The 9,996-nt window shown below is 55.1% G+C and overlaps 1 non-coding gene across 1 annotated transcript; it reads right to left on the reverse strand.

Annotated features, from left to right (window-relative positions):
* Window positions 1–1,753: 1,753 nt before the first annotated feature.
* LOC125449686 (uncharacterized) lies at window positions 1,754–8,805 on the reverse strand. The gene is made up of 3 exons (XR_009443466.1): window positions 8,668–8,805; window positions 5,389–5,454; window positions 1,754–4,713 (listed from the first exon to the last, which is right to left on the reverse strand). It is a non-coding gene; the product is annotated as an uncharacterized LOC125449686 (transcript).
* Between the last annotated feature and the right edge of the window lie 1,191 nt (window positions 8,806–9,996).

Here is a 9,996-nt window from a genome sequence, read left to right on the forward strand (position 1 = left end):
ACCCACCAGGAGCTGCTCCTTCTGCACCTGGTGCCCGAGGGCATTGGGCTGCACTGGAGAATGAACAAAGAGGGCGTTTGATAACCAACATGTACAAGGCAAAGACTCTACAGAAAATAAAAAAAGTCAGGCTGGAGCAGGGGGAGAGAAAACATGAATCTCTTGGAGAAATAGCCCAGTGATAATACACCAGGCATGCCTACCTTCATCACTCAGTCCTCTTGAGCATACGAGTTGGGATGTTATGTCAAGATCATTGGTGAGGCCCCTTCTGGAGTACTGTACCAAATCTTCCAGTTATAGGAAGGAGATTAAAAACCGACAGAACTGCGGATGCTGTCAATCAGGAACGAAAACAAAGTTGCTGGAAAAGCTCATCAGGTCTGGCAGCATCCGTGGAGAAACAGAGTTTGGGGGTCTCATGACCCCGCCTCCGAATGGAATAGCAAGGATATTATTAAGCTGGATAGGGCTCAAAAGAGATTGATCAGGATGTGGCCGGGTATGGAAGGTTTGAGTTATAAGGAAAGGCTGGGATAATGGGAACTGCAGATGCTGGAGAATCCGAGATAACAAGGCGTGAGGCTGGATGAACACAGCAGGCCAAGCAGCATCTCAGGAGCACAAAAGCTGATGTTTCGGGCCTAGGCCCTTCATCAGAAAAGGGGGGATGGGGAGAGGATTCTGAAATAAATAGGGAGGGGGTATGCAGATCGAAGATGGATACAAGAGACAAGTTAGAGGGGTGGGGATGGAGCCAGTAAAGGTGAGTGTAGGTGGGGAGGTAGGGAGGGGATAGGTCAGTCCGGGGAGGACGGACAGGTTAAGGGGGCGGGATGAGGTTAGTAGGTAGGAAACGGAGGTGCAGCTTGAGGTGGGAGGAGGGGATAGGTGAGAGGAAGAACAGGTTAGGGAGGCGGGGACGAGCTGGGCTGGTTTTGGGATGCAGTGGGGGGTGGGGGTGCTGACGCTGGAACCTTTCTCACTGGAGCACAACAGGTCAAGAGGTGACCTTACGGATGTTTGTCTATAGCTCTCATTATTTTATAGAGTTAACAGTAGCTGTCTCTTCTCAAGAATGGAGTATTTCAAGACTTTTTAAAAAAATGCCCGTTGTGTTTTTCTTAAAAACACACACACACAGAGGATGGTTGGTGTGTGGAATGAACTTCCTGAGGAAGTGGTGGGTGCGGGTACAGTTACAACACCTAAAATACATTTGGATAAGTATGTGGATAGGAAAGGTTTGGAGGGATATGGGCCAGGAGCAGGGAGGTGGGACTAGGTTAGTTTGGGATTAAAAACAGGAACAAAAACAAAGCCGCTGGAGAAGCTCAGCAGGTCTGACAGCAACCACGAAAGAGAAAACAGAGTTAACATTTCTGAGGGTGACCCTTCCTCAGGAGGAGTTTGGGATTACACGGTTGGACCAAAGGGCCTGCTTCTGTGCTACACGGCTCTCCTACATCGCCTGCCCCAACACGCCCCACACTTTTGTTTCAGTCACACTGCCAACCACATGCCAGTCAATGTCTGCCGAGTGTTCTCTGGGACCCTGGTGCCAGGAAACTGTGGTTCAAGTCCAGACTGCTCCAGACTGTGTGGGCTAACATCTCCAAAGAGTTTGTTTCAGGTATATCCACAATTCACCCCTGGCTGGGTCAGAAATGGTGGGAAGGGACAGAAAGAAGCAACGAGAGAATTTATCTTCACAGGAGAGACACAGAGCGAGCATGAAACAGGCAGAAAGCCATTTGTTTGAATGCGTTTATTTTAGAAAAAGAAACAGCAATTCCTCATGATTGGGAACTTCACCAGAAAGCAACGTCGAACAAAGCTGTACACACAGTATTCTCAGGGTCATTTACAAAAGGGACAACAGATTAAAAACATGACAGCGAAGCATCGGGAGCGAGAAATGGGGGGAGAGACAGAGACAGACAGAGACAGACAGCAACAACAGAAACGTCACTCCGGGACTGCAGTTAATTCTCTCCAAACAGTTAACACCAGGCAAACCAACCTGGTACATACACCCCAACACAAACAGGACCACCATTCAAACCACTCACACCACCCAGAAAGGGTGGCACAAGATAGGGAGGGGTTGTAGGGGGCTGGAGGAGGCGACAGAGATAGGGAGGGGTTGTAGGAGGTGACAGGAGACAGGGAGGGAGTTGCAGGGGGTGACAGAGGCAGGGAGGTGGTTGCAGGGGGGTGACAGATAGGAAGGGGTGTAGGGGGGGTGACGGAGACAGGGAAGATGGTGTAGGGGGTGACAGAGACAGGAAGGGGGTATGGGGGGGTGACAGAGACAGGGAAGATGGTTTAGGGGGTGACAGAGTCAGGGAGGGGATGTGGGGGGTGGTGACAGAGACAGGGAGGAGGTTGCAGGCGGTGACAGAGACAGGGAAGATGGTGTAGGGGGTGACAGAGACAGGGAGGGGGTGTAGGGGAGTGACAGAGACAGGAAGGGGGTGTGGGGAGGGTGACAGATCAGGGAGGGGGATTGATGCTGGTAAAATGACACACTGATTGAGGGTGCAGCCAGCAGGACGGAAGGGCTTGTTGTACGATGTCAGGGCTCTCCCTGTGTAGGGACACCGAGGTTAGAACGGGACTGGGCAATCTGGCAGGCAGCTGTACCTGCTGCCCAGTGTGATCAGCCCCATGACATGGCCAGGCCTGAACCATCCAGTGGGAAGGAGGGTTCGCTGTCGCTGGGTGCTGACCAGACACTGCTCTGACAGCACAGTGAGGGGCAGCGGGAGCCCCACCACAGAGCTGGCCAACCGAGGAGGTAAAGTGAGTGGCTGGTCTCCTCGGAGGACTGCCTGGTGATGAGTGCCATCGGCTGCAAAAAGCCCTCAAAAAGTGCCCTGCGAGTCCCTAATACCAGGCAACGACCCACCCTGCTATGCAGCACTCTCTGGGATGAACCAGCATCTCCCCAACCCCACAACGCTCCCTCTGACTGCCCTGCTCAGAGTGGATACAGCAACGCCAATGCCCCAGCTCTCTCAAACAAAGAGTCTCGGGGCCAGTCTGCACCGAGGGAATTCATCCCCTCCCCACCCCCCCCTTAAACTCTCCTCCAACTCCCTGGCACTGTGCAACATTTACATGTGGCTCTGCAGGAGAGGTGGGGGGGGGGGGGGGGGGGTGTGGTTCAAGGGTAATTCAACCGGGCTGCCTCCACCTCCCCCCCCCCCCAAAAGAAAGGACAGAGATCTCCCAGAACAGGCCCAGGGATGAGTACCATCAGTTCATGGGGGGGTGGGGGTGGGGGGGGGACGACAACATCATGGGCCGAACAGCCTGTACTGTTCTATATGATTGGCGGGTGGAAGCCTTGGATTGTTTTGCTGTAGAATAGAAAAAAACTCTAAAAGAGAAGAGATTGTGAACTGACGCATTCACAACAGTCTGACATTTAGTCAGAGGGTTGTCAGACCAAGCGGACACGTCGGGGGGTTTGGCTGAAGGAGGACGATAGAAAGGTCGCAGCTCTGTCGAAGGAGGAAGGCCGGCTCTGCAGAGGGAGCAAAACCACAAAAGCCTCGTGAGGGAGCCAACCGATGAACCTTCTCCCTCCCGCTCTCTCTCTTTACAAAGAGGAGACAACAAATCGATTGAGCTGGTCTGAACGCCAGCACCAGGAGACGCCAATTCGCCAACCGAAGGCGCCTTTAATCTTCGGCGAAGAATTAGAGAAGCAGTATTACGTTGGAGACTTCACAGGCCTGTGTCTGTGTCTTAATTATTCCCAACCTTGGTGCCCGGCAACCAGATTAAGTGAATCACTTCACTGCGCTATCCTTAAAAGAAACCCTCAGCAATAGCTTTTAATAAACTAAACATTTAACCTGCTTACATGAGTTGAACTACTGTGACACAAGTTAGAAACAGGGACTGAGCGTGAATGTGGGCCAGCACCAATTACAATGGGCTCGAGAACACATACCTAATGCTTTTCGCTCTGAAAAACACCTCTCTTCAACAAGAGAGGGAGATCTCGTGCGGGGATGAATGGCAGTCATAGATACGCTTGCAATGACACCCGAACTGGACAGCGCCATTTTCTTCAGGAATGATCTTTATACAAAACACTGCGGCTATACAGCTTCTTTGCTTCTAAAGGCGTTCTGACCAGCGATGTTACAATGGCCACCCGTTCCCGGGACGCAGCTGCCCAGGGCACATGTCCAACCCCGAAACCCTTATGTTAATTTAAAAGAAGAGGAACACAGGCACGCACACATACACTCACACACACCCACAGGCGCATACACACAAACTAGAACTTCACAACTGAACTGCCCAGGGCCACCACTCACCAATGGCTTGGGAGGGGGGGGTGACATAGTGGCAGAGTGTGTCGGGGGAGGGGGGGGTGGGATTAGACCTTGATGCCAGTCACCCAGCATGATCGCCTGGCTTCCACCTTGGCACGGCAGCGTCAATAAATTGACTCCTGGGCAACATGGGGAGAGGACAACCCACCTCTGCAATGTAGCCGCCACCCCATCCCCCCCAAACCGAATGTACCGTGCCTCAGCACCTTCCCACACTCAGAGTGCCCTGTCCCCTCTCCACACGGCGGGTGCTGGCCCTGGTCTCCAATCTCTAGAAGCCGTACTTGGCCTGGGTCTGGCGTTTGGTCAAGCGGTTGTCAGACCAAGCGTTCTTCAGCTCCAGCTCCCGCTCTTTCGCCTTCAGTGGGTGGACGTTTGGGGGGGGGGGGGGGGGTGCGCAGAGGAGAAGAGAAGAAAAAACAGTGTTAGTGCTGCACCCCCCCCTCCAGTTCCCATAGCCCTCCCCCAGGAAAAGACGTCGTGGATCCCAAACCACACGCACCCGACAATCTCCGCACCCTCCCCCCCACCCAATTCTCACGAGTGTGTGTTTAAAAAACAAAAATCAAACACAGGACCCCAAGTGCTGCGAGGAGACGTCTGGGACAGGAGAGCAAATGCCCCAGGGTGAAGCGTGGGGTTGGGGGGGGGGTATTTTCATGAAGGAACTCCACAGCTCAGGGCTATCAACACCACATGCACCCTGAAGATAACTACAGACACAGCCCCCAGTGGCACAGCAATGGGAACCAGGGGATGCACAAGACGCTGGGTTTGGAGTGACAGAGATAGGGAGGGGGTGTAAGGGGCTGACGGAGATAGGGAGGGGGCGTAGGGGGATGGAGGTGGCGGCATTAGGGCAGGGATAGGTTGTAGACCTTTCTTCCATCACACAGGGCTGCACAGAGTGGAGCTGTGCCCGGGGTGGGGGTGTGGTGGGGTCTGTGAGCTGTGCGCTGGGGATGGGGGCGTGGGTCCTGTGAGCTGTGCCCGGGGTGGGGGGGTGTGGAGAAGCTGTGCCCGCGATCCTCACCTGGTGGATCAGGTAGGTGATCTGGTGCTTACGTCGCTGCTGGCTCGTTGGCTGCTCCCCTCGTTTCTGAGGAACCAAAAACCAAACAAATAATATCACCGCCAACCTGTTAAACTCCCCCCGAACTCTGCCAGCCGAGAGCCGGAGCGTGCACGCTGGCGGGCGGAAGATTTACCGATCGCTACCACAACCTCAGGCCCGAGCACGTGCAGCTGTGGGACTGCACCCTGCCTTCATCAGGACCATTTGCAAGAATACCAAGTTGCAAACAATCACACGATTTACACTGACAGAGAAGAGGGCACTGATTGGACGCTGAGTCGAGTGGAGAAAGCAAGAGGGGGTTGCGGTCTCCTGCTCAATTTGAATTAAGAAAAAGGCATGAGGCCTGAGAGAATGGGGGTTTCCTCACTTATGAATGCAACATTAACTGTGGCTAAGAAGCTGTTGTTGAGAAATAATGGGAACTGCAGATGCTGAAGAATCTGACATAACAAAGTGTGGAGCTGGATGAACACAGCAGGCCAAGCAGCATCTTAGGAGCACAAAAGCTGATGTTTCGGGCAAGGGTCCAGGCCTGAAACGTCAGATTTTGTGCTCCAGAGATGCTGCTTGGCCTGCTGTGTTCATCCAGCCTCACACTTTGTTATCTTACCCGCTGTTATCCGATTTACAAACACACCTCTCGTTTGTTAGAGTTGAACTTTCTCTGCGCTTTCTTCTTAGTTGTAACGCTATATTCTACATCTGTTCTTTTACCCTGAGATACTACTGTAAGGTATGATTTTTCTCTGCTTGGCACACAAAACAATACCTTTTACTCTCTCTCTTAATAATCTCCATAATAATAAATCAAACGTAGCTCAGGTGCAAAGAAGCCCCCGTGACTGCTCACTTTACTTTGGCTATAGATCTAACAGGATCGCACGCTCAGTCATACAGCGCAGATATGGATCCTCCAGTCCGTGCCGACCATAATCCTGAACCAAACCAGCCCCAGCTGCCTGCTCCTGACCCATATCCCTCCAAACCTTTATCTATTTATCTACTTATCTCAATGTCTTTTAAACACTGCCCACACGTGAACACCCTCTAAAAAAATTTTCACTTTTTTTTAATCTTTCTCTCACCTTAGAACTACGCCCCCTAATCTTGAAATCCCCCACCCTAGGGAAATGGCACCTACCTGTAAGCCTCATGCTTTTAACAATACCTCTGCAAGCTCATCTCAGCCTCCTACGCTCCAGGGAAAAAAGTCGCAGCCTAACCAGCCTCTCCTTATGACTCAAACCCTCCGGACCCAGCAGTAATGCTGGTGAGCCTCTCCTGAACCCTCTCCAGCTCGATAAAACCGTTCCTATCGGGAATGCTCTGCAGGTTTCTCCCCCACACGTTGAAGTGGATCGAAACGCTGACGTCTCGGTTTGAACTTTGACCAGCATGGGAGGGTGTGGTCTGCCGATGGGCCGCCAACACAGCACAGGGCAAGTTAGTGGGTTGAAGGCCTCGCGAGACAAACTGGCACTGCCATGCCCCTCTGCTTTAACAAGGTGGCAGCGGTAGCTTCACCCTTTACCTCTGTGTGAGCACTCGCTTCCCCCCGAGCCTACAGCCCTCCCCTCCCCTCCATCCGCGGGCACAACCCTCCCCTCCCCTCCCCTCCGAGGGCACAGCCCTCCCCTCCCCTCCATCCGCGGGCACAGCCCTCCCCCCCGAGCCTACAGCCCTCCCCTCCCCTCCATCCGCGGGCACAGCCCTCCCCTCCGAGGGCACAGCCCTCCCCTTCCCTCCCCTCCGAGGGCACAGCCCTCCCCTTCCCTCCCCTCCGAGGGCACAGCCCTCCCCTTCCCTCCCCTCCGAGGGCACAGCCATCCCCTCCGAGGGTACAGCACTCCCCTCCCCTTCCCACCATCTGAAGGTACAGCCCTCCCCTTTCCTCTAGCCGAGGGCACGGCCCTCCCCTTCTCTCCCCTCCCCCTGCAGGTACGGCCCTCCCCTCCCCTCCGAGGGCACAGCCCTCCCCTTCCCTCCCCTCTGAGGGAACAGCCCTCCCCTTCCCACCATCTGAAGGTACAGCCCTCCCCTTTCCTCCTGCTGAGGGCACGGCCCTCCCCTTCTCTCCCCTCCCCCTGCAGGTACGGCCCTCCCCTCCCCTCCTAGGGTACAGCCCTCCCCTCCCCTCCGAGGGTACAGCACTCCCCTCCCCTTCCCACCATCTGAAGGTACAGCCCTCCCCTTCTCTTGCCATCCCTCCCCTCCCTACGCGGGCACAGCCCTCCTCTTCCCTCCCCTCCCCCCCTCCCCTCCAAGGGCGCAGCCCAGCCCTCCCCTCCCACCAAGGGCACAGCCCTCCCCTTCCCTCCCCTCCGAGGGCACAGCCCTCCCCTCTGAGGGCACAGCCCTCCCCTCCCCTCTGTGGGCACAGCCCTCCCCTCCCCTCCCACCAAGGGCGCAGCCCTCCCCTCCCCTCCGAGGGCGCAGCCCTCCCCTCCCCTCCCCTCCGAGGGCGCAGCCCTCCCCTCCCCTCCGAGGGCACAGCCCTCCCCTCCCCTCCGAGGGCACAGCCCTCCCCTCCCCTCCCTGAGGGCACAGCCCTCCCCTCCCCTCCCACCAAGGGCGCAGCTCTCCCCTTCCCTCCCCTCCGAGGGCACAGCCCTCCCCTCCCCTCCCCTCCCCTCCGAGGGCGCAGCTCTCCCCTCAGTCTAAAACAGCACAGCCTTATCCTGAGACAGTATCCCTGGTTGTAGTCTCACCACCACCCCACAAGCTGAAGGTGACATGAGGGTCATGAGGAGGGAAGATACATCGCTCCCCTCTGCCACATCTTCCTCCGGCTTCGCAATGTTTCTTAAGAAACAGTCTTCCTGGACACTGTTGTGTTTTCTTCGGATTCATTCATGGGGAGGGGAGGGGAGGGGCTAGGCCAGGCCTCGCGAGCTGGGGGCAGTTTCCTTCCCTCCCTCCAGGGCATCGATCAAGGTGGAAATCCACAACTTCTTAAAAACCTGTCGATCTCGGTACTGGACAGACACAGCAACGAAGCTCCTCGGGCTAAACAAGATAGCCAAACCTTCCCCAGTTTGGCACCAGATCCCCCAAAAAAAAATCTGCTCTTGGGATTGTCAGATTAAATGGGAAATAGTTTGCTTGTTGCTGTGGAACCCAGGCCTTGGGGGATATGAGTTTGGGAGTAAAGCCACCGAATGGCCAAACAGGTTCGAGGGGCTGAATGGCCTACCCCTGTGGTTATGTTTTTGTGATGCAGCGCTACAGCCGTACCTTGCTGAATGATTTCATGTCCTTCTCCTCGGACAGCGATTTCATCAGCCACTGCTGCGACCCACTCAGCTGCTCATCACCTTTAATCTCCAGGAAGCTCACCTCCTCCTTGCCACGATTCCTTTTGCCCTGAAGCCTTTTGAACTGGGAGAGAAAAAACGGGGACGGCGATTAAACGCGGTGTCGCGTGAGAAAGCCACGCGAAGTTAGGTCAACGGGCTGCCGGGGCGGGTGGGGAGATACAGGTCTCGGCCTTGTTATGGCACGGGCAGACTCTCCCTTACACTGGATCCTCTCAGGGCTGGTGTGGCTAGTTGCAGGCAGGACCGGGACACATCGGGGAGGGAGCGCACCGTACAGGAAACGGTTCCAGGGGATGAGAAACCTCAATGAGAGGACACATCGAAGCAGCCGGGAGCACTCCCCGGGGAGAGAAAATGCGGCCGGATATTCTGGTATACAGGTTTTCGAAAGCGTGAAAGGGGCTGGGCAGAGCAGATGAGAAGCTACTCCCCACTTGTAAAAAGGAACAAGAACAAGGTGGGGGTGGCGACAGATTTAGCATGCCCATGCAAAAGAAGCAAGGCCTAAGCGAGGATAAACGTTCCCACACAGTGAGTTGTTAGAGAGTCTGGAATGCACTGCCTGTAAACATGCAGGAGGCAGGTTCAACACAGAGATGCTCGATGAGGGGCAGCGGACAGTTATTTGGATAGAAACTGTCAGCAGGGCTATTGGGAGGGTGAGGGAGGCAGGGGAATGATGCCTCCGTTTGAAGAGCCACTAAATGGGCAGACTGGCCTCTTTCTGCACTGTAACCCTTCCACAATTTAGGTCCCAACTCAAGCTAATCTATCTTGTTGGAACGTCTCAGTGGGGCTTATTGACACCCCGAGGTTTAAGTGGGCACTGCCGATGCCCAAAGCAATGGAAACAGAGCGACAGGTGGGAGGTAACAAGGTGTACAGCTGGATGAACACAGCAGGCCAAGCTGCATCAGAGCAGCAGGAAGGTTGACGATTCGGGCCCAGACCCTCTTTCAGGAATGGGTGGGAGGTGCTCATTGCCAGGTCCTTCAGACAGCAGCCCCCTTTGGTCTAGCAGAACAGGGAGTGTCGGCAAGCACAGCTCATCGGGAGTAGGTTTGAGACAGCAGTTAAATCTCCTCATTCGTGCTCTAGCTGGGACTCACTCCTTGAGCGTCTCTCAGCCCGTTCTTTCACAGTCTAACCCTTCATATGCCCCTCCAAGCGCCCACCCCCACCCCAGCTCCAATTCACTTTCAACTCCCCCACTGCACCCACAACTTGCGCTTATTTGGGGGTCTGG

Source organism: Stegostoma tigrinum, chromosome 47, assembly GCF_030684315.1.
Source record: "Stegostoma tigrinum isolate sSteTig4 chromosome 47, sSteTig4.hap1, whole genome shotgun sequence".
In the NCBI taxonomy this organism is placed as follows: Eukaryota; Metazoa; Chordata; class Chondrichthyes; order Orectolobiformes; family Stegostomatidae; genus Stegostoma; species Stegostoma tigrinum.